Source organism: Lepus europaeus, chromosome 12 (assembly GCF_033115175.1).
Source record: "Lepus europaeus isolate LE1 chromosome 12, mLepTim1.pri, whole genome shotgun sequence".
Taxonomy (NCBI): Eukaryota; Metazoa; Chordata; class Mammalia; order Lagomorpha; family Leporidae; genus Lepus; species Lepus europaeus.
The window spans coordinates 76,548,684-76,572,581 of NC_084838.1; the positions used below are offsets into that span (position 1 = coordinate 76,548,684).

At 51.7% G+C, this 23,898-nt stretch overlaps 1 protein-coding gene across 1 annotated transcript in view; it reads right to left on the minus strand.

Moving 5' to 3' along the window:
• Positions 1–23,898, minus strand: part of APBA1 (amyloid beta precursor protein binding family A member 1) — a 220,331-nt gene that overhangs the window by 39,494 nt on the left and 156,939 nt on the right. The gene's annotated exons all lie outside the window — the stretch shown is intronic.

Sequence of the window (23,898 nt, forward strand, 5' to 3'; positions counted from 1 at the left end):
AGATTGACCCACTGGTTTTTTGCTTTACTACTTAGGAAGCCTTCCTCAATATAGCATCCTTCCTCTGCTATGCATACAACACTCAATCTGCATTTTTAGAGAAACGGCCTTTGCTTATGAAAGCTCTCATTGGGCACCAGAAGTGTTATCGTGAAACAGAAAGCTGTTCCCCAGAGAGGACCCCGTGTGGTGTGGTGGAAATCTGTTGACAAAGTCAACACGCAGAACAGACACAGTGCTAGAAGCCAAAGCAACGGTGTCTGTATCCAACTTATCTGAAACATCTGCTTTAAAAGTCCTTGATGACACTCTTACAAGTGGAGGGAAAGGCAGAAATTGCACGCAACACCCATACCTCAAAAAGTTACTGGAAAAATGGAGTGACAGGTTAAGTTTATTTTGGCGAAAAGTAAATTGGAAGCCACGTATACTTTTTTTCATGATGTGGTCTGTCATGAACTTTGTGAAGACCCTTTGCATTTTTTACTCTCAAAAAACATATCTGGAGCTGGTGCTGCGGTGCAGTGGGTAAAGTCACCACCTGCAGTGCCAGCATCCCATAAGGGTGCTGGTTTGAGCCCCAGCTGCTCCACTTCCAATCCAGCTCTCTGCTATGGCCTGGGAAAGTAATAGAAGATGGCCCAAGTCCTTGGGCCCCTGCACCCACAAGGGAGATCTGGAGGAGGCTCCTGGCTTCAGATCAGCACAGCTCCGGCTGTTTTGAGGCCATTTGGGGAGTGAACCAGTAGATGGAAGACCCCTCTCTCTCTGCCTCTCTTTCTCTGTGTAACGCTGACTTCCAAGTAAATAAATAAATCTTTCAAAAAAAAATATCTGAGGCCAAATTTAGCCAATGAGATAGGATAGAGACAGCAAGAATTATCACACATTTCTCCATCTGGAGTCTCATGCGTTCTGGGTTGCTGGATGGAGATTGCTTTTAGAGAAGGAGAACAAGCAGGGGCAGGGAGTGTGGACCCAGGAAGTCACAAAGGTAGGTGTGGGACGAGAACATCTCTCTAGGACGCAGTGTTCCAAGATGACTCCACCACAACTCCTTGTTCCTTCTAGGTTCAAGGGCTCTTGAAGCTCAACAGCTTGTCTACTATATAGGTTATGTTCTAGAACATTCTCCACGACTGTCATCCAAAGTTCACCACCACCGATCTGGATTTCCACAAAGCAGAGCTCCTAGCCTCAAAACTCGGGTTCCCCAACACTAACACAAGAGATACATAGTCCTGTCTGACAGCATAGGCACTGGAGTTGGCCCAAGGAAAGCTGATCATTGTATGCTGGCTGAACACCTCCTGTGACTGCTGGTGGTAGGGGGTGAGACCAATCTACCCAGTTCTAGCTCGAGGAACTCTCAGATTATGCTTATAGGTAAGAAAAGCAGCATGCAACTAATTAACACACATGTATTCCTTCAACAGACACCTTGGTGCCTACCTGTGCTCCCAACACTGGGCCAGCAAAGAGAGGAAGGAGACATTAGCAAGAGAGAGCTGGTAGGTACAGGCAGTCAGGGCAGGTGATGAGGATACTATTGCGTCCAGTGGGGCACGTGTCAGCCAGTGCTCCCTGGAGAAGGTGCCACTCCCTCTGAATCCTCACCTTGTGCAGTGTTCATGGAGTCATGTGGAACAAGGAGGCACAGAGGAGCTGCAGCTTGGCTCTGGCAGGTGCAAACCTGAGGCTAACGCCCACTGGGGACCAGAGGGCATTACAGTCAGCTCTGCCTAGGGAGTATCTTTGGTAAATCCTTCAGATATTTTTTTTTTTTTTTTGTGGAAGCAAAACAAGTGGACTTAATGGAAGCAAAGAGGGGGAATAAAGGTCATTAGGGCAAGAGGAGGAGGGAGGCTGGACATGGGGCATTGAAATACATCGGACACGAGGAGTAAAGTCCAGTGTTTAGGGCAACTATAGCATACAACAAAGCATTGCGTTTTTCATGAAGAACAAGAAGACAGGAGTTCAGAGGTTTCCAACACAAATGATCAATGTGTAAAGAGGTGGGAATGTTACCACCCTGGCCTGATCACTACTCTCTGTGTACATACAGCGCATCATGCCACTGTACACTGTTCCCCATGTGTACAATGAAATGATACAGACATCTCAGGGCTGGGGGATAGAAGCAGCCACTAGGCAGAGACCAGGTCCAGTCCTGAACTAGCCAGTGCTGGATGCCACAGGTGCCTTTCTGAGTGACAATGACACAGACACCTGACGGGGGATGAGCTAGGGGTCATCCCAAGAGTGGGAAGAGACCATGCATGGTGGCACTCGTAGGTGAGGATGTAGCTAAGTGCCCAGAGGGCACAGGGCAGAAGCTGGGGAAGAGAGAGATGCTTGTGCCCAGGCAGGGAAGCACCTGAACAGGTGCACATCCTCACCCAGTGTGAGGCCACCTGGACTCGTGGGGACATCATTGTGCCCTGAGTGGGGGTCACGGGGCTCCCCTGACACTTCATCACAAGAGGCACCCCTACTGCCTGGGTCATGTTCAGAACACAGGGCTGTGGGGAAAAAAATGATGGTTTTCCTGGAATCGTTGGGGTATCTACCACTTCCTGTGGAGCATCTAAGGACATCTCCAGGTCTCCCTCTGTTTTAGAGACCCCCTTCTCTGTTTTCTGGGATTCTGGACCCTTGCACAAGCTAGGTTCTATTTCTGGGAAGGGCATCACATCCTGAAGCGGCACTGCAGCACTTCCTAACTGTGCCCCCAGCTGAACTTGAAGATGTAAAGGAGTAAGGGATTAAGTTCTCACTGCCACCCCCCTTCCTTTCCTTTAACCCTTTCACCCTCGGCAATCTTCGGGAAGAGAAGATGACAGGCAATCTGGAAAAGTTGGTGGGAAGCTACAGGGGAAGGGTGCTCCCGCCTCTCTGCAAATGGACGTGGTCCTTCACAGAGAGATCTAAGGACTGGGGCAGCACTTTCCAGAGCAAAGCCATCCTTTAGGAGGCATGCAGGTATTTCAGAAGACCCAGAGAAACTCTAGTCAAAAGTACCTGGATCCTAGGCCATCCATTCATGTATTCAACCCTGAAGAACAGTCAGCATCTGTGTGAGCCCTGAACCCCTGCCTGCCTCCCAGGGGCTCCTGGGCCAGCATGGGAGACAGAACCCCAGGTCACAAGCACAGGGGGTCCTCGGTCCACAGGGAGAGCTGAGCAAAGCTGGAGAATGCTCGAGCCAGCTACCGATCATGGAGTTGTTGGCGGAGTTAGAGGAGCTAATCAAGGCGAGTGCGCTTGCTTGAGTGTTGAAGACTCGGGTGGGAGACTTAATCCCCAATCAGCAGCACGGAGAAGTGGTGTCTTTACTAGGGCATTTGGTCATGGGGCGGGGCTACTGTGAAGGGGTTAGGCCAGATGGTGGGAGTGGTGGTTACAGGATGGGACGCTTGCCAACCTCCCCTTCCTCTCTGTCTGGAACGTGCCCACTTGCCCTCATCCTGGGTTAGAACGCGGCATGCAGGTCCTCCCCAGGTGCCAGCTCCATGCTCCTGGGCTTCCCAGCCTCCAGAACTGTGAGCCAAATAAACTTCTGTTGTGTTCAACAGTCTGCCCAGCCAGGAGACTGATGGAGCAGCAGATGGGTTACAACAAGGAGAAACGGAAAGGATGCTATCAGAGTGCCTCAAAGGAGACCTGGAATAGCACATGCTGAATACAGGTTCCTAAGGAAACAGAGTTGATCTTGAATACTTTTGCTGAAGCAGTTTGCTTTATAATCAGGCTGCAAAAATATCACACAAGGGTTGCAGATGGCTATTTTAATTGCGTGATTCAATGACTTTTGAAAAGACTTGTACTTTAAAAACCAATACTACTCCAAGAAATTGAATGCAAAGGTACTTAGAAAAGTTCATGGAAAATGTGTATTAAGAAAAAACTATGGATGGATTTCAATTTTTTTGTGCATCAAAAGAAACCTCTATTTTTTAAAAAAATTAATTTTCTTTCATTTTATTTGAAAGGCTGAAAGAAATTTTTCAACTGCTTGTTCCCTCCTCAAATGCTCTCAATAACTGGCACAGGATCAGGCCAACACCAGGAGCTCAGACTCTAATCCAGGTATCCCACACGGGTGATGGGGACCCAGGTGCCTTCCAGGGTGCAGATCAGCAGGAAGCTGGACTGGAAGTGGTGCAGGGACTCACATCAGGCTCTCTGCTATGGCACACAAGCCTCCCAAGAGCGAGAGGTGCTTTAACTGATGCACCACATGCCCGCCCCAAAACTTTCCTCTTAATTCCATTTTCCGCCAACTTTTGTAAGTATCTTACTACAGCTGGAATTATAACCTAGGTAGTGTTAGTCCAAAGATAAACTAAGCTTATGTTTATAGTTTTTAGTACTGTTTTTCAAGGTAAAGTTCTGATCGAGTTCCTTCTTCCTCATATTTACTTTGAGAATGTCATCTAAGTGAATTAAGAGATTTATTTATTTCTTTGAAAGGCACAGTGACAGGGGGAGACCGAGAGAGAAGCAGGGGAGATCAAGCACTTCTGTCTGCTGCTTTAAACCCCAGATGGCTGCAACAGCTGGGAGCCCCAGGGGCATCTCCCACATGGGTGGCAGTGACTCAAGTACTTGAGCCATGGTCTGCTGCTTCCAGGTGAATTAGCAGGGAGCTGGATCAGAAGAGGAGTAGGTGGGACTGGAACCAGCGCTCCCATATGGGATGTGGATGATCTAAGCAGTTGCTTAATGTGCTGTGCCACACCACCTTCCTCTAACGGAATTAACTGTGAGCTGCCTTTCAAAGGTACACTTACACAGGGACTCTTGAGGATAACTCCGTGCCATGGTGCCGTGCTGTGACAGACAAGGACAGAGAGCCTGATTGAAATGGGAGAAGGCCACCTGCGGGAGCTGGACCGGAACCCCTGCAGATGAGGACACACAGAATCCTTTCCTGTGACAGTGCCCAGGGCTCAGAAGGCCCTGCAGCAGCACCAAGGTCAGCACCTAAGACACTGGGTCTAGTCTTCAAAGCCACTACCATATGATTTTCCCTTTTCAAAACCGCAGCATGCTACAGGGAACACAAGTTACATTTCTCCCTTGAAAAAGACTCTGAGGCTTATGTTTTATATTGTGACCAAGCAAATAAAACTGGAAACTTTTATTTGGGGACAGCGATGAGCTTAAATGCTCAGGCCCCAGCTTGCGGCAGAGCAGAGTCTGAATTCAGGCTCTGACTCCAGGCAGGTTGCTCATCCTCTCGCATCCTTCCCGGGAAGTGCAAAACACAGCTGCCAAGCCACCTCCAGGGCTGCCATGAAGATGAACCGCTCCCAACGCACACTGGGTATGCACAAGGCATTCAACCAGTATTGATCTTCTGTGATTCCAACAGTTAGAAAAACGATTCCACCCCTCTGGAAGTGCACACAAGACCAACACAAACCTGGACGTTTTCTTCGTCTTGTTTCCTCCCTCATCAGTATTTGATTCATGGACAAAGTTAACAAGCAAACAGAAGGCACAATAAAATCACACCGCAAAGACTCCACACACAAACTCATAAGCCCTACATTTTTAATAGTATGTTGGTAAGAACAGCCTGGTACGTCCTAGGGCTGGGGCGATAAGTACATCATGTGGTGGGCAACTTCTAGCAGGCACACTGTCTCCTGTCCAAAGAGGCATTCAGAACCTAGGGTTGAGGGTGATGCTGCAGCGTGCCTGAGTGACAGAGCAGAGTCCAGCGCATGGGCACTCCTCTGTCAATCTTTCCCCAGAGCTCACGTGTGGCCTTGATCCCTGGGATCCCACCCATTAGAACACCTCGTGCCAGAGCCCAGCCAGCTCTAGCCGGCCTTGGCAAGTTTCCCAGGACATGCTGGTCCCTCCCCCTCAGGAGACTTGGGATCAGAAATTTATTGTAAGGAAAAGTGGGAGAAAATAATTCTTTAAAAATCCACAGTTGTTGGGCTGGCGCTGTGGCATAGCAGGTTGGGCCACCGTCTGCAGTGCTGGCATCCCATATGGGTGCTGGTTCTGGCTGCTCCACTTCTAATCTAGCTCCCTGCTAATGCACCCAGGAAAGTAGTGGAGGGTGGCCCAAGTCTTTGGGCCCCTGCACCCACATGCGAGAACTGGGAAAAGCTCCTGGCTCCTGGCTTTGGCCTGGCCCAGACACAGCCACTGTGGCCATGTGAGGAGTGAACCAGCAGATGGAAGATCTCTAACAGTGATAAATAAATAAATCTTGAATAAATAAATCTTTAAAAAATGCACCATGTAGGACTGCGTTGTTGAGTGATTCACATACATGGGACAGCTGACAGAACCTGAGACTGGGTATCTGGTTTCATGCAGCCAGATGTTGTATGAGTCTCAACCACATGGTTCCAGCTAAGCAGCACGACTCTTCTTCACCAGAGCGCCCTAACTGCCGATTTACTCCTGTTTTAAACACAGTTTTAACAAGCTGATCAAGTCATTTCTCAATTCAAATAGCTTAAATTTATAAAAATTTGTTCATTTGTGGCTGGCGCTGTGGCAGTGGATGAAGCCACAGCCTGTAGTGCCAACATCTCATATGGGTGCCAGTTTGAGTCCTGGCTGCTCCACTTCTAATCCAGCTCCCTGCTATGGCCTGGGAAAGCAGTGGAAGATGGCCAAAGTCCTTGGGCCCCTGCACCCACATGGGAGACCTGGAAGAAGCTCTTGGCTTTGGCCTGGCATAGACCTGGCCATTGCAGCCATTTAGGGAGTGAACCAGCGGATAAAAGATATCTCAACCTGTCTCTCCTCTCAATCTGTAACTCTTTCAAATAAATCAATCTTTAAAAAAAATTATTCATTTGAGAGGTAGAAGACAAAGAGAGCTCCCATCCTTTGGTTCATTCCCCACATGCCTGCAACAGCCAGGGCTGGGTCAGGCTGAAGTCACTAACCTTGGTCCTCTCTCCAGTCTCCTGTGTGGATGACAGGAATGCAAATACTTGGGCCGTCACCTGCTGCTTCCCAGGGTACACAGTAGCGGGAAGCTAGATGGGAAGCGGAGTAGCTGGGAATCAAGCACTCTGACCCATACAGCATGTGGGCGCCCCAGGTGGCGGCTTTACCGCTGCACCAGATGCCTGCAAATCCAAGAGTCTTTAGCCACTCCTTTTTACGTGGAGAAGAAATTCTAGACTCTGCCTTGGGCTGAAGACACACCAGTGTTTGACTTTATACCACGTTTCCTCCCCCGCTGGATCTTCCTGTCACCAAGCCACACTGCGCTCTGCTCTGCCCCCAGTATACACCTGTGTTTCTGCTCAGCACCTCGCTCATGCTCCTGTCCAAACTCCATGCGTCCCCGAGTCCCCAAAGCTCCCGTCCAAACATTCTCCCATTCGTGCCATCTCCCAGTCCCCGAGTCCCCAAAGCTCCAGTCCAAACATTCTCCCATTCGTGCCATCTCCCAGTCCCTGAGTCCCCAAAGCTCCAGTCCAAACATTCTCCCATTCATGCCGTCTCCCCAGTCCCCGAGTCCCCAGAGCTCTCGTGCAAACATTCTCCCCTTCGTGCCATCTCCCCAGTCCCCGAGTCTCCAAAGCTCCCATCCAAACATTCTCCCATTCGTGCCATCTCCCCAGCTCTCCTCGGTGACAGGAATCCCTCTCCTGTAACAATTTTCTGCATGCATTTTGCTTGTGCCATTCTTACAGTGCATGGCTTTCTCGTGTTTATAAGAATACACTGCTGTAGGATAACTCCACTTTAACCACAATATCTAAGTACCATGAGGGCAACATTTGTGATTAATTTATGTGTTCCTCCCCTCTGGTGCCTAATACAGAGCCCCTCATAAAATATACAACACTTTGGGGCTGGCGCTGTGGCACACTAGGTTAATCCTCTGCCTGCGGCACTGGCATTCCATATGAGCACCAGTTCTAGTCCCAGCTGCTCCTCTTCCAATCCAGCTCTCTGCTGTGGCCCGGGAAAGCAGAAGATGGCCCAAGTGCTTGGGCCCCTGCACCAAATTGGAGACCAGGAAGAAGCTCCTGGCTCCTGGCTTCAGATTGATGCAGCATGCCGGCCGTAGCAGCCATTTGGGAATGAACCAACAGAAGAAAGACCTTTTCTATGTCTCTTCCTCTCACTGTCTCTAACTCTACCTCTCAACTAAATAATCTTAAAAATATACAACAGTTCAATAAATGTGCTAAAAATTGGAAAAGTACACAGATATTTATATCACAGAAAACCAGAAATGAAGACTAGGTTGAAGTAGGTTCTGAACACATGCCACCCTGCATGTGTCTTTTTGCTTTTTTTAAGATTTATTTATTTGAAAGTTAGAGTTACACAGAGAAGGAGAGGCAGAGAGAGAGAGGTCTTCCATCTGCTGGTTCACTCCCCAGATGGCTACAAAGGCTGGAGCTGCACCGATCCAAAGCTTCTTCTGGTTCTCCCACATGGCTGCAGGGGCCCAAGGACTTGGGCCATCTTCTACTGCTTTCCCAGGCCATAGCAGAGAGCTGGATCAGAAATGGAGCTGGGACTTGAACCAGTGCCCATATGGGATGCTGGCACTGCAGGTGTTGGCTTTACCTGCTGTGCCACAGTGCCTGTGAACATGTGTTCATCTGGTGGTTGTTACCCATTCACAGCCATGGGTTCATTCTACTCCTTTTAAAAATGTATTTCATATATTCTGTTTATTTTTAAATTTTTTATTTTTTATTTATTTGCAAGGCATGGTGGTAGGGAGGAAAATGGATAGAGGGAAGAAGACACAGAAGAACTCCCCAATGCCAGGGCTGGCCCAGCTAAGCCAGGGGCCAGAACTCTATCTGGGTTTCCGATGCGGCTGAATCATCACCTGCTGCCTCCCAGGGTGTGCATGAGCATCAGGATGGATTGGAAGTGGAGCCAAGATTGAAACTGGCACCCCAATAGGGGACGCAGGTGTCCCAAGTGGTGACTTAACCACTGCACCACAATGCCTGGCCCTCTTATGGTTCTTTTTCTTTTAAAAAATGATTTATTTTTATTTATTTGAAGGGCAGAGTTAGAGAAAGGAGAAAGAAAGAGAGAGAGAGATCTTTCATTCGCTGGTTCATTCCCCAAACAGCTGTAATGGCTGAAGATGGGACAGGCCAAAGCTAGGACCTTTGTCTGGGTCTCCCCATGTAAGTGAAGGGGTCCAAGCACTTCAACCATCTTCTGCTGCTTTCCCAGGCACATTAGCAGGGAGCTGGTTGGGAAGTGGAACAGCCGGGACTCGAACCAGCGCCAGTATGTGATGCCAGCATTGCAGGCTGCAACTTCATCTGCTGTGCAACCATGCAGAACTCCTCCTCTTGGAGTTTTTGATCATCATCTGTCTTCCCTCTCCAGCAGACAGCACTTGCAAATGATGCTTTCCCAAAGGGTGATCGACAGAGTGGATGCAGTCGGGTGAGCAAGTGTTCTCAAAGGCAGTGTTTCATACACACTCTCAGTACCTGCTCATCCGACGCCTCTGCAGCTGGGCCACTCTGGTTTGTACCTGCACGTGGGGTTTCGGAGCCTATTTGTTACCTGGGGCAGGCCATGACACGCGCCCTAGTTCTTTCTGGAACTTGCGCTTTAAGACGGCAGGGTGCTTCTCATGTTTCCGAATCCTCAAACAGCTTTTTCATTTATGCTTAGTGGTTTATCCGCCTTCGTCCGTCTTCTCAGACCACTGTACCCTGTCCTCCACTGATCTCAGTTGCTTTAGATGAACCCCAGGCACATTAGGATTAAAAAAAAAAAAAGCCCCAAATGTATGACTACTTTCTTCTTACCCTGAGACATGTTTGTGTTTCTGAAAATCACAGCTGGTTAAGAAATCTATAATTATTCACTCTTAATTCAAACTCTACTATTATCAATGCACATCTGTATTTCCTTAGTGTGGCAAAGTAGGAAAGTTAGCAAAAGCATTGTCAGGGCATAATTATGTCATTAAAATGATAATAGCCTGGGCTTAATGAAGTGTTTTATATACACATTTATAATGGATTCAATTAATGCCAATGGAACATCCGGAGACAACCGTCAGTTAAGCTACTTTTCGTGCTGCTGCTCTCCCTGCCACAGGCGAGGTGTCCTGTTCCCAGCCCCAAGCCAGTGAAGCCCGAGTGAGGAGCGGAGGCCCGGCCCCTGCCTCCAAGAGCAGCACAGCAAGTTCTTCACACAACTTCATCATCGGGGCCATGCGCATAGCTCACTGTGCTCAAACAGGGCTCTAAGCTTCTGCAGCCATGTCCTGAGATGCAAAAGCTTGAGCAACCGATTGCAAGCCAGAGTCCCCAGGGAGTGGGGAAACTGTCCACCGCCTGCTGAAGCTGCTGCCCCAGCAGAGGTCCTCTTTCCCACTTTGAGATGCGCTGCAACTCGGAGGAAGGAGGGGGGCTCTCGCTCATTCCCCTTTTGAAGTCCACCTGTTCCTTGATGGGCTCCCACACTTTCACTCCCCAGCCATTGGTCCTGAGCCCAGCAGGAGGAGACACCAAAGTCACTTCCAACTCTGCTGGGAACAGACGCTTCGCCGCAGCGTCAGCTGTCACCTGCTAAGAACAGCCCTGGTCCCCGCATCCGGAGGGCTTCCCGAGTGCCTGCAGCGTATGAGGGCACGCCGCACCCAGCTCCTCGCCCACTGCCACTCATTTTCACCAGCTTCATGGAAGCCAAAGACGCTGCGGAGAGCATGTGGCTGGAGGCCGCCGTGCCCAGAGTCACTACTTGTCAGAATGCAAAGCCAATGGCCAGACAGTAGCCAGCACACGTCCCAAGCTCCCTTTCTAGGGGGCCTGAGGGCCTCTGCTCTCTCCAGGCCAGCACAGGCTTGCAAGCTCCATGCAGAGCCCACTCTTCTTCCCACGTCCCTCAGGGTCACCCACTCACAGCCCCCATTCCTCCTCTACCACTGACTGTTAGCATCTAGGCAAACTCAGAGCCCCACCTGCAGGCCGCCAGGACCGGAGGAGGGAACCATAAGCCCAGCGGCCTGAGCGTCCACCTACCTCTGCTTCGTGACACTCAAACTGGTACATCCAAAAGTTCTCCATCTCTGCAGCTACAGCAAGGGCAGCCGGGCCAGTGCCAGTGGCTCCACTCTCTGTGCCCTGGGCCCCGGCGTGGACTCTTTCCAGTGGTATCAATAATGCAGGTGGTAACAGGAGACCTGACCACCTCCCAGGGCATCTGACCCCTCTGCAGTAACCCCTTGGTGGCCAGGAAGCTGCTGGCACCATCAGCGGATGTCTGGGAGAAGGGCTTGCCTTCCCCTCGCTGACAGTGGAGCTGACTATTTCTGGGGAAAATGAACTCGCCTCCGAGGTGCTACCCAGAACTTGCACATGCTCTGAACTCTGCTATGTTTATAGAACCTGTGACAATGCACCCAGCTCCTGTGGGAGGAAGGGGTAGGCGTCAGCGGCCAAAGCTATCTGGGGACCTGCATCAGAGTGCGCCTGGATGTGGGGGGTGGGCCTGGAGGCCCCGCTCACCTCCACCCAGTGCCTGTGGCAGCCTTGCCTGGCAATGTGAGTAAAGGGTATATTGCCAGCCAGCTACACACACTCGGACAAGACCTGTCCTCACGGCCAGCGAGATTTGCGCCAAAGCCACAGATACCCTAAATGAGGCTCGAGGGCTGGACTGTATCCACTGGCCAGAGCAGGCCAGGGGAAGATCAAGACCAGCTAAGGTAGGACTGAGCTGGAGGGAGAACTCATGGGAATGGGGGCAGCAGGGTGGTCTGAAGGCCCTAGATGAGAGGGGGCTGGGAGAGTCCAGAGCTGATGGGCCTCTGGTGAACCACAGCCAGGGGGAAGGACCCGGATACGTGACAGGCTGTCCTGCTCAGAGACGGCCTCAGCCTCCTTCCTCTGTGGAGCCCTCATGAGACACCGACAGGTCTGTCTCCGAGCCCAGCTGTTCAGTTAATGCACTGTGACAGGGCCAGAAGGCAGAAGAGAGATGAAAGGGATCTGAACGGGCCACAGATGGAAAACCCACCCTTCCTGTGCCATCGATGAACCGTGCAGGCCAACGTGGCGACGGGGCCAGAGTGACGACGGCTTGGCCCTTGCTCCTGGCTCTTGTGTTCCTCTCCACTCCTGCAGCCAGGCATGTCCCAGTCCCCGTGACCCAGGTCAGTCTGCAGCCATGGCGGGAGCTGCCAGCCGCCACTGGACAAAGCCCTTTGCCAAATGCTGCACAGTGCGGGCGGCCTCCCTTCCCTGTTCACAGCCCGGGGTGGTTCTCCAAACACTTGCTTCTCTCCAGCCCTTGTTTTGGGGCAAAGATCTCTGGGTGTTGATTCTCACGTGTCCAGGCGGAACCCTCCCGCCCCTTAGCTGTCCCTGCCTAGCTCGGGGCAAGGCCACCTTGCCCACTGTCACTCCTGAGAGCCGCTCTCCTCTGCATGCCCGAGGCGCCCGGGACAGGCTGGCCGAAGCCGAGTCCTCACTGGCGCTCCGGGAGCCTTTTCAGCTCTTGGCCAGAGAACCACCGCACACACACCACTGAAAACCCCGGGCAGGCCGTCCTGAAAACTCCAGAGAGGATCGATACACAGCGTCCTGTTGGCGCGGAGCAAGTCCCCATTCCCTCCCTTGTTCCCTCTCTTGTGTCCCTTCCTTCTTCCCTCTAATGTTCTTTCTGCACCTGAAACCTGCTGAATTATTCACCACCACCTTCCCCAGGCCCCATCAATAATGGATCCCAGCTGTGAAGGGAAATGTCCCCAGCGGCCAGGCGGCCTGAGATGGAGTCACAGGGAACAGACCCACGTGGCACCCCCCAGGGAGAAAGCAAAGCGCCAGAAGCCAGTCAGCCCCGAGGCCTGTCCCCTCCCAGACAGCTACCTCCAGCGCAGGTCACTCCCACCGCGAGGTCCAGTGGCGGGGGTGGGGTGTCCTCAGCACAGTGGTTGAAAAGCCCTGCCTTGAGAATCTTTAGACACAATTCCTTGGACGTTGGCAGTCCCTTGAGAACAAAGTCAAGATCCTCCTATTTGAAGGACAACGCCCAATTCCCAACTTCCAGGGACCTGGTGGCCTGTCCCCCCCACCCCACCTGCCCCATGCTGGCTCACACACACACTCCCCTTTGCGCCACTCGGCTTCACTCTCTGTGGGTCACCGAGGGACCTGCTGAGCTGCCCGCCCTCGGCCAAACAGAACCAGGACAGCTTGGGTGCTGGAAACGCTGACACGCTCAGCGGCGGCGGACAAGACCGGCAGCTGTGGTGCTCTTTGGTTTTAGGCTGGGCATAAGATCCTGACAGCAAATGTGGTCAGCAGACCTCCGGGTCGCCATCTCCTGGAGAGCTGGCATTCTCCCCTCCCTGGTGAGGGGGCACCAGCCACAGAACCCTTCTAAGAGACGGGCTGTCACTCTGGGAGACTGGCTTACATAAGACCACAATGTCTGCTCTCCCACTGGGCCTTCTTCTCTTGCCTCCTTTATTATCCGAACTGCTGGGCCAGAGAGGGCCTGCCAGGACTAGAACTGAAGCCGCCTCTGGCAGTCCCTAGGGAACCCAGGCAGCTTAGAAGCCTGGAAGCAGATCTTCCTGCAGTGTGGCCCCAAGATGACTACAGGCCACTGGGCACCCCGCTCACAGTCTCCAAGGGACCCAGAGGTAGAGAGGCTGTGAGACAAGCAACACAGGGTAGTTTTATGGCACTAAGTTTTGGTGCAGTTATGTGGGGCTACATAACTGAGACAATAAATAGATTCAGCTGTGAGCCTGGGGGGGGGAGGGGCAGGGCTCACCAGGACTAGCCCTGGGTACAAGATACACCCTGCACAGGCAGGGCCTGCATCTGCTCTGCCCATCGCTGCTGGATCCCCCGGGTTTTGCACACTGCCTGATCCACAGGAGAACTAAATGAAATTTGCTGGATGAGTACCTGATCAATTTTACGATGGATTTTCAATACGCGTCTAAGGGACACTGGTCACAACTCTCTCGAGTTCACTGGCAAGATGAGGAACAGGGCAGCTCTGTGGCCAGGCCCCGGTTCTGATGCGCCTGGGGCTCAGTTACACCCAGAGGGAACTATGACCAGGTCAGCTCGCTCAGCTGATGGCCCTTTGTACTGCGGAGGAGAAGAGACGCAGTCCTCAGACATCAGCCACTGATCTGCAGAGAGGCTTCCCAGCCCTGAGGTCTGCCTGGCCAGGGCACGCGGGCGCCCATCGCTGCTCTCCTGGCAGGAGCTCCCTTGGTTCTGAAGTTGTGCTTCTGGGATGCTGATGCGGAGGGCCCGCCAGTGCCCTTTATCCTAAACCGTCCTCAGCATACAGTGAAAGCCGCTAGTTCCCCAGCCCACGCCGGGATGTGTATGCTTTCTCAGAGGCTCAGGAGAACTGGGATGAGGACACTTCAGGCCACTGGACAGAGAACAGCGCTAACTGTCCTGAGATGCCCCCTCCCCCTCACCACACCACACCTGGGGATGTCCTACATTCTGTTGACTTCAGATCCCGTTTCAACACCACTCGTGGCTGCTCAACCCTGGGAAAGCCAGGGCTGGCCCGAACTCTGGGGCAGAGTGGACCAGCAGGAGGAAGCCTCCCAGCTTAGAATAGCTTAACAGGTGTCCTCCTCCCTCCCTCCCACTCCCACACCACACACACATACAACGCACACACACACAGCCCCCTACCACACATATACCACACATACACAGTCGCTCACTCACATGGCAGCAGAACTGCTTTCACTTGCCCTTGAGAGCGAGCTTGGCAACAGAACTGCAAGGTCAACCGGACAGGACGTCGCTAATGAGTCTTAATCAATTAGCATGTGCACTTGACCCTGGTCAGCAGTCTCCTAGCAACAGTTAAAAAAATACATTTCAGGAGCCCACTGGTTTCAGGGCACAGAGGAAATCAAGGGCCCGGTTGCAGCCAGGGTGCGCCTCCACCTCCTTACAACATCTTTCTCGAGACTGACAGCAACAACAAGAAAATCCAAAGGTGGGCACCAAATACAGGCGATCAGGGCAGGTGTGCACGCCAAGCCCTTCTTCCTGGGATTCTGGGGACACCTCTGTCTCCAGCAAGAGAGGGGCTGGCTTCGAAGAGGTGTCAGTATGGAAATGGGTTTGACTCCGGATGCTTTCTCCGTTGCTCCCTGGAAAGGAGAAGGGGATGCCCATGGCAGGTACATGTTATCTGAAGGGAAAGGTGCACGTTGCCCGTCTCCATTCTCATGAGTCAGCAGTTTGGCTTGGCTTATCAGACTCAACCCTGGGAACAAGAGCTGATGGTACAGTGCTGCTTAGGGGGAGCTGGGAACAAGGGTCCCTTGGAGGACCCATCCAGATGGGCTGCCCAGCAAGGGAGTGCAGTTCTGGGGGCAGCAGAGGGAAACCCCAGCCCAGAGAAGGTGGGGAAGGGGTGCTGAAGGCCAGCTGCCCCTAATCCAGGTTGCTCATGACCTGCCCTAAACGCTAAGTGAGCCTGACTTCCTTGGGCAACTAACACAGCAACCTTGTGTTCCCTCTGTCACATACGTTTCCATGGAAGACTCAATACTTGCAAAGCCATCTTCTCTCTCAGTCCCAGACTGAAGGCAGTCTGGTAACTCATCCTACAGACGAGGTAACTGAGGCCCAGGAGAAAAGCAGGTGTCCAACCCAAGACAGTGACAGCGTGTGGACGCTAAGGCAGATTTGCCTGTAACAGAAACCTACTGAACTTCTCTCTGACTTGCTCTGAGAGACAGAGGGGAGGCACAAGACAGTGACTTTGCCCTCAGTAGACTGAACATGAGGAAGAGGCTAACACACATATGAGAAGTAGGAAACAGGATGCTAAGGAAGTGTGAAATGACAGTCTGCAGTTTAAGTCGGTGGTTACCAGTGTGGGGTCTCAAATACCTGTGCTGACACTGCCTGCAGAGACTCCCATCTGCATGTCTGGGAATCCTGAGATTTTTCTGTTTAAAGAGGGAGGCCCTAGGGGCTGGTGTTGTGGTGCAGTGGGTTAAGCTGCCACCTGAGATGCCAGCATCCCATTTTCAAGTTCCACCTGAGCCTTGGCTGGTCAACTTCTGACCCAGCTCTCTGCTAATGCAACTGGGAAAGCAAGAGAAGATGGCCCAAGTGCTTGGGTCCCTGCCACCCATGTGAGAGACCTGGATGGAGTTTCAGTCTCCTGGCTTTGGCCTGGCCCAGCCTGGCTGTTGCAGGCATTTCAGAGTGAACCAGTAGGTAGAAAATCTCTGTGTCTGTCTCTGGCTCTGCCTTTCCAATACATGAAATAAATCTTTTTAAAAAAATAGAAGAAGGCCCTGCTTTTACGAATGTGAATGAGATCTGGACTGAGATGGGAGCCAGAGATGGATGGAGGCCAGGCTGGATAAGCAGAAAGTGGCATTTGTCATCTTACAGGGGATGATACATAAAGACAAATCACTTTTCACAGCTCCCCTGCATCACAGGAGCTCGATTTTTAGCTGTCCCGTGTGGGAAAACAGAGGCCAAAGTGCCCAGTGTGGTTCCCCATCTCTCCAATCCCTTCTCAGCCTTATTTATTTACATTTTAGAACCCACTGGCAGGGTCCGCCCACGAGGTCAACCAGCTCAGCAGCCAGGGGCTGGGGGCCAGATGTCACCACACAGGGGCAACAGAACACCTGCTGAGGGAGGGGCCCTCCAGAGGGTGGAGAGGGAGGTGGCCTGCGTCTAAACCGAACTGCAGCCCCTCCCATGGCTGCTCCCAAGACAGGCTTCACAAAACGTGGATTGAAGAACTGAATTTCTGCACCAGAGACATGGGGCCAGCTGTCATGCAACTGTTTTTCACTTAAAAAAAGGATCCTGTTTAGAGACAAATCACGTTTCTGGGTCCTCTGTAACTACATGGGCCCCTGGATTTTAACTGGGTTCCACCTGGAATTCAAGTATCTAGGGCACTCCTGTTCTTCTCCTGTACCTTTCACCCTCCCAGGTATACACTCAGTCCACAGAGTGGACAGCTTGGGGGGGGCACAGTTTTCCTGCACACCAGGGTGATGTCCTGAGTATCAGCAGGGGAGCATGTCAGACACCCAAGCTGTGGTCCTCCATGCTGCAGGTGTAACCGGGAAGTGATGGACATTTCCCCGGCTTCACTGTCCACTTCCTTCCCAGTTGCTGCATGCAGCTTCATGTCCAAGCTGGGTGGTGAGAGAAGTCATTAAAAAGGAGAGAGTCCTCTCGGGCATGGGGTCAGGCAAGAAGAAAACACTGGATTCTGGGGTTTAAAAAAAAATCGATCTTCCCCATCACCTTCTTTCTTTCCATTCAGCACAAAGTAATGGCAAAGCTTGCCTTCTGTGCTTGCATGAGTCTGACATGGTGATGGTCTGATGTTAGTGGGGGAGGCACCTGCCAGGTTCCAGGGCTTACCTGGAGTGAGCTGACGGGGGACGCTCGAAAGGCGAGCTCAGATAATTGGAGACAAGACTGCAAAATCCAAGAGAGAACCTCAGCAAACGTTCTCCTAGGCTCCTTTTGCTCTTTTCATGATTGAAACGAATCATGTGCTCTTCGCCTGGGACTGCAAGGTCACATCTTTTCATTTTGAAGATGCAACAGTCAGATTATTGCAGCTTAAAAAAAAGTACTCTAGTCATAGCAGGTCGTCACATTTCGTGGAAAAATAGCTCGCTTCTGTTGCTGCTACCCACAGCGACGTTCTGCCATTTAGAGCGTGACTCCCCGCCGGCAGGGATGCGACTTGTGACGGCCACGACGAAGTCGCAGAACGGGCCATTAGAGACACCCTGGTAAAAGACGGCATCTCAACACCACGAATGCACACAACGATACAGAGCTGAGCGGAAAACAGAACCCCCACACCTGACCTCAGCAGGCCCCACTCCCACAGCAGTTACCTTTCCTGCTGCCCCACCCCCTTCCACAAATGCTCCGTGGTCCCCACTCTAATAAGCCTCTCTCCAGCCCAAGCTCCCAACACTTCACAGGTTTCACCCTCAAGGGGCAACTCCTCTCTCCCAATTAGTGTTCTTCATCTTAAGTGGCGCAGCCCCCGCCCTGAACTGCTGCGTAAAATAAATCGAATGGAAACCTGCACGCTTAATAGAAACACAGCCTGAAATTAGCAGGGAAAACTTAGCACACAACACTGCCCATCAGGCGGCCGTTTACTCAAAAACGTGCACACACCGTGGATAACAGAAGCGTCTGCCTGTCTCGATTTTCTTCCAAGAAAACAGTTAACGAGATGGTGCCTTTTTACAGTGGACAATCTCTGAGTAATTGTCCCAACTCCTTTATGCTTTTAATTTAAGCCAAAGAAATACATGGACATACAAGGGGACGGCCGAAGGTTTTTGGGAAATGGAATGAGAAGCCAGTTGTCTTGGTGCAAAAACAACGTTGAAGGCCACGCGGTTTTTCATAATACACATTTTCCATGCACTGTTGGGAGGCCCTGCTGAGTCTGAAGAGTGAGCCCACACTGCACACATCACAGCAAACACTGCCAACACGGAGGTCTTTCCCTCCCCCACCTTCCATGATCCCCTTTCTGGCCCTTCCAGCACTTTCTATGGGTATTGACTCCCGTATTCCAAAATACCGTGTGTATACTCTTGTCACTCCAGTTTTCGACAATATTTCTTCTACCTCAGTGTTGAAGATTGACCTCTTTCCCACGGCATGTCGCTGCATCCTCTCAAAATCACATGTTTTGGGTTAGCAGGCGGGTGCTTTCGCCCTGGAGACTGCACACACGCCCTTCCCGCTGGGCCCCTGCTGCCTGCCTTCTCCGTGTGACTACTGCTTTTGCTATGGGCCACGACTGAGCGGAGTTTCGTTTGCTTAGTCTTTTCTATGTGCTCATCAAGAGTTCATGCCAAACCCTGCTAAACCCCTCTACCACTGCCACTGGTAGAGGGCAGTCCAAACGCGTCAGATCTCGGTTCTCTTTCTGGAGCCCTCCCGCCTGCAGTCTTGTCCTCTCAAGTCCACACTGGACCTGCTGTGACCTCAGCCTTCTGCACGACGGCCTCCCGGGGTCTCCCTTCCCCTCACCTCCACAGTCCCTCTGCTGCCTTCTCCTGTCAGAGTCCCTGTGCCCCAGATCTCACGTCTGTTTTCTTGGTTGATTCTCCCGTTTGGGTGGGGCAATTCTCTCAAAGGCTACTGGGAAGGCAAAATGCCCGGGGACCCTGCAACCCTTCACCTTCACGCTGGATAGGAAATCAGACTGGGTGCAGACCCCCACCTCGGCGACTCCTGGTCATCTGTCGCCTGTTTGGGACTCTCTGAAGGCCAAGAGGGGCTTCTCTTTCTCCCATCTCTCCTGAAACTTCTGTGGGTCTCTTTAATGTCATTGCTCTCCACAGGTACCCAGTGCAATCTTTTGATCTGGAAACTGGTATACCATTGACTCTAGCAATTACTTCTTCATAGTTTCTCCATTTTACTTATGTTCCTACTAATTTCCATCATTGTGTGTTGTTTATTGCTTCGACGTTTTCCTCTGTACGCCTTCCAACCTAATTTTTAAATTTTTCTGCCATTTCTTTTTTAGTTTAAAATAAAATGTTCTTTTAGAAAAATGACATCCTAATTTAATGGCTCCCTTACCTTCTGCTAACTTTCTGGAGACAAGGATTCCTAGTGTTTATGGTCTTTCCTCGTTATGTTTCACCAAGAGTCTTTTTCCATTTGCTTCTTTCATGTCTTTGTCCCTTGTGTGAGAGAGATTCTTTGAGGGGGCTGACACCTGCGGTGCCAGCATCCCATATCAGTGCCAGTCTGAGTCCTGGCCGCTCCTCTTCTGATCTAGCTCCCTACTAATGGTCTGGGAAAGCAGCAGAGGATGGCCCAAGTCCTTGGGCCCCTGCACCCACGTGGGAGACCCAGAAGCAGCTCCTGTTTCCTGACTTCAGAAGAGCCCAGCTCTGCCTGTTGTGGCCATTTGGGGAGTGAACCAACAGATGGGAGATCTGTTTCTCTCTCCCTCTCTCTGTAACCCTGCCTTTCAAACAAAATAAATCTTTTTTAAAAAGGAGATATTCTTCAAGCATCTGGTGAGCCTGTCTTAGTATTTAGGAGGGGGTACCCTAAAAGCTTATTGGAGGGTCCCTGAGGGGCAGTGACCTCCACTGCAAGGTGATCACACAGGGCCCACACGTTGTGCTGGAAACCCCCAAACATCAGTCTCTAAGGTCTTTGGCCTGCTTCCCAGGGAGGAATGCTAGAACTTGCTACTGAGAACTCAGAATTCTAAGGCCCTCTCCGGGGTCTCACTGCTTAGCGGGCTCCGTGTTCCCCAACATACCTGGCTGCATTTTCAGCTGTGGCTATGCCCCCCCTTCCCCCAGCTCCTCAGGCCCACCTCTGTTCACAGGCACCTCTCCGGCTGCACGAGCTGGAGCAGGCAGGGGGAACCCTCACGTTGCCCCTGACAACTTTTCACACGATTCTGATTTTTTTTTCAGCCACACGCCCACAGTCCTACCCACCAAGGGGTCTAGTGGCTCAAATCCCTGAGCCTTTCCGGGGAGACCTATGGCACCAACCCTTAGCAGAACACAGAAAACAGAAAGCTGTGTTAGCATTGCCCAGGCTTTGCTGTAACAAACCACCCCCAAATCCCTGTGGCTTAAAACAACAAAGGCTGACTCATCTCTCACAGTTCACGTCCCACACAGGTCAGCCAGGAGCCCCGGGCATGCTGGCCCTCGGGACTCAATCTGATAGAGGCGCTGTCACCTTGTAACCCTGCCGCCTTCATAGGCTGCAGGGTTTATAACAGCGGGGCCTCGGGGAGTTCCTGCCCAGAGCCCACACATGCCAGTGCTCACGCAGGTTCCCGTGGCTGGAGCCAGGGCTGTCTGCTGTGTTTGAAAGGAGAACTGGAAATACCGGGGCATGGGAGTGCCTCCGCCACCCCGGTCACCGCTGCTCATTGCTCTCAGTCTTGGCACTGCAGACTGTTTCATTGACACTTTAGGAGGGAGCCGAGATGAGCACCCTTCCTAGCTGTACAACACATCATTCCAAGCAGCCCAAACGCTGTGATTCACAGCATGCTTGCTAACATCAACCTCTGATTCTGTTCTGTACTCAAAATGATTCTGTTGCCTAAAGAGAGCTCACTAGGAACAGGCATTTGGCCTCACAGTTAAGAGCCATGGGGCGATGCCAGCATCCCATATGGGAGCACCTGGGTTTGAAGCCTGCCTTCATTCAGCTCCAGACTCCAGCTTCCTTCTACTGCAGACCAGAGCAGGCACCAGTGACGGCTCAAATAACTGGGTTCCTGACACCCATGTGGGAGACCTGGAAGGAGTTCCTGGCTCCCACCTCAGTCCAGCCCCAGCTGCTCAAGGCATTTGGTGAATGAATGAATGGATGGGGCATCCCTCTCTCTCCTCCCATTCTCTCTCTTACCCTCTCCCTCCTTATTAAGTAAACAAAAATTTTAAAAAGTTAAAAATATTTACAAGAGAGACCTCCTTAGGCTGTGGAACTTTCCAGAGTGGTCACTCTGTATGAGCATTTTTCAAGCAGGAGGCACTCTCCGGTACCTAGGAGAGAGAGATTGCTTACCACAAGTAAAGCATATGCAAGTATGTTTTCACAGTGTCAGGAAAAAGGTATTTTCACTCAGGGATGAGCACCTAGTAAGTCAGTTCTTACAGCTGAACAATTCTACCTTCCCATCTGCACAAGTCACCAGCAAACAAATGCCAGTTTGCTGCATACGGAAAGTGCCGCTGTCAGGAGGGAGTGGCCAGCAGGGTTACAGCGACTTAGCAGGGAGCGATTCTCTCTAGGGAGGGGTAGTGCGGATGCTTTCTGCCCTTGCCTGCTTCCCTGGAGTTCCTGACCCTGCTGTTCCGAGGCTACACTGCTGCTCTCACAGTAAGAATGCCAGGGTGCCTTCCCTTGGCCAGCTGACCGTGATCACAGCCGGACAGCCCCTTTTATTCAAACTGCACGTGTGTTAGCAAAGGATCTGGTCAAGTCTCAAATCCACAGCCCTTCCGTGGGAAGCCTGCCCAGATAATACCTTTTCCCCCCTTTTAAGTCGGTGATTCTCAACCTTTCACATTCTCGAGATTCCAAAGGAGAACTAAAGCAAACCAAAACACATCACAGGCCCCATCTCAGGTGTGGTGGCTGGGAGAGGAAGGACCGGTCCCTTGCATTTTTAAAAAGCACCTCCCAGGCACAGCTCAGAGCACACTGCTTTGAACGGCTCTCATCCATTTTCTCCAACAGAACACAGGGCAGAAATGCTCACTACATATTTTCTAATGCTGAGGGGGTAGCAAATGATGGCGTCCCCCATAAATACAGCACAGCAGAACGCAATAGATCCTACACATTCCAATGGCTTGCAAATGGCTGGGAGGATTTTTTTTACAGCACAGGTTTTTGGATTTGCTCTGAATTAACTATTCACGGCCCTGCTCACCAACTGCTTTGCATTAAGCTGAATCTGACTTCAAATGCATGATTGCAACTTCTGTAATCATTCCACCTTTTGAATGAAACATCACGGCACAGGGTTACCTTGTTCTGATCCAAATACATAAGCACAGGGCCGCTACCGCTGGCTGTGCTGTGAGCTGCTCGGGAGCTGCAGGTCTGAAATTTCACAGAGCCGGAGCAGCTAAGAAAGCTGGTGGAAGAGGCTGACGCGCCCCTGGACCAACCGCGCCTGCAGCTTTTTCTCTGATGGCTCTCCAAGGTTCTAAAAAGATGTGCGGCTGGCCTCATGCCAGCTCCCTTTCCACCTCATTTACACAAACCCTTGCTGCAACCCTCCCCCCACCCCCATCACTACCCCCGACAGGGAGGAACCTGGAGACAGCTGGAGGTCAAAGCAAAGTCTACCTGTGAGCGCACCTGTTTTGAACTGACTCAGAAGCCCTGAAATCAGAGATACAAGGCCCATCTGAACTAACTGACCTGATGCCACCCCTGGCTGGGAAGGAGGCAATTCCTTCCCATCCTGTTTTCAATCTGCTGAAAGTGCTAGCAATTGAACAGACTACGAGCAAACACAGGCGGTTTGCACACCACCGCTCTGACCCGCACAGACCTTTGCAAGTAATCAAATCAACGAAGAGCTTAGGGTAGTGGTACACTGAAAAAAAGAGCCCGGTGCAATCATAAAATGCAAAATTCAAAGACACCGACTTTAACCTCTGGACTCTTCTCTTAACCCAAGCTCCGTATTTAAATGCAAGTGCTTAAAAAGTACTCAAGAGAATCGGAACGGAGAGAAAATCTTTATGGCTAGGAAGTAGGGGCCAAGGTTAGCCTTCTTGATTTACTGTGCACCCAAGCTTGCCATGTTACCTAATGTCTTAGGTATTTCAATAATGGAACAAAATGCCAACGGAGAAAGCCACAGCTCAGCTAGCTCCTCGGTTTACAACTGAAAACATATATAATTTTTTCTGAAGGGGGAAGGTTGTGCTAGTACTCCCAGAAGGAAAAATTCTGAAGCCCACAAGATGTACGAATAAAATTGCAGGAACCCTTCTGGGAGATGGTTCCAGAGGCCATGCCGCCCACCCCCATCTCTAAGGGGCTGCCTTAGAGCATCGAGTTGCCAGCAGCACCCCCTGGGAACGCGAAGCCACAGCAGTCAGCTCCCCCAGCCCTGCCCTGCCATCCTGGAAAACAGGGAAGACTGAGACACCTCCCAATCTTGGGCACAGGACTTAGAGAAGGCTCCTCCCAGGCGGCCCCGCTTCACCCGGCTCTGGGGCAGACACGGAGCCTCCGACCATTCTCTGCACCGCACCTGATCAGCGGCACTGTGATTAATCACAACAGGCTTGTTAGCCCCAGTGTGGTTCAGCCTCCCTCCTTGGCCCAGGTGCGGAAACTGCAGGCAGCACACAGTCCC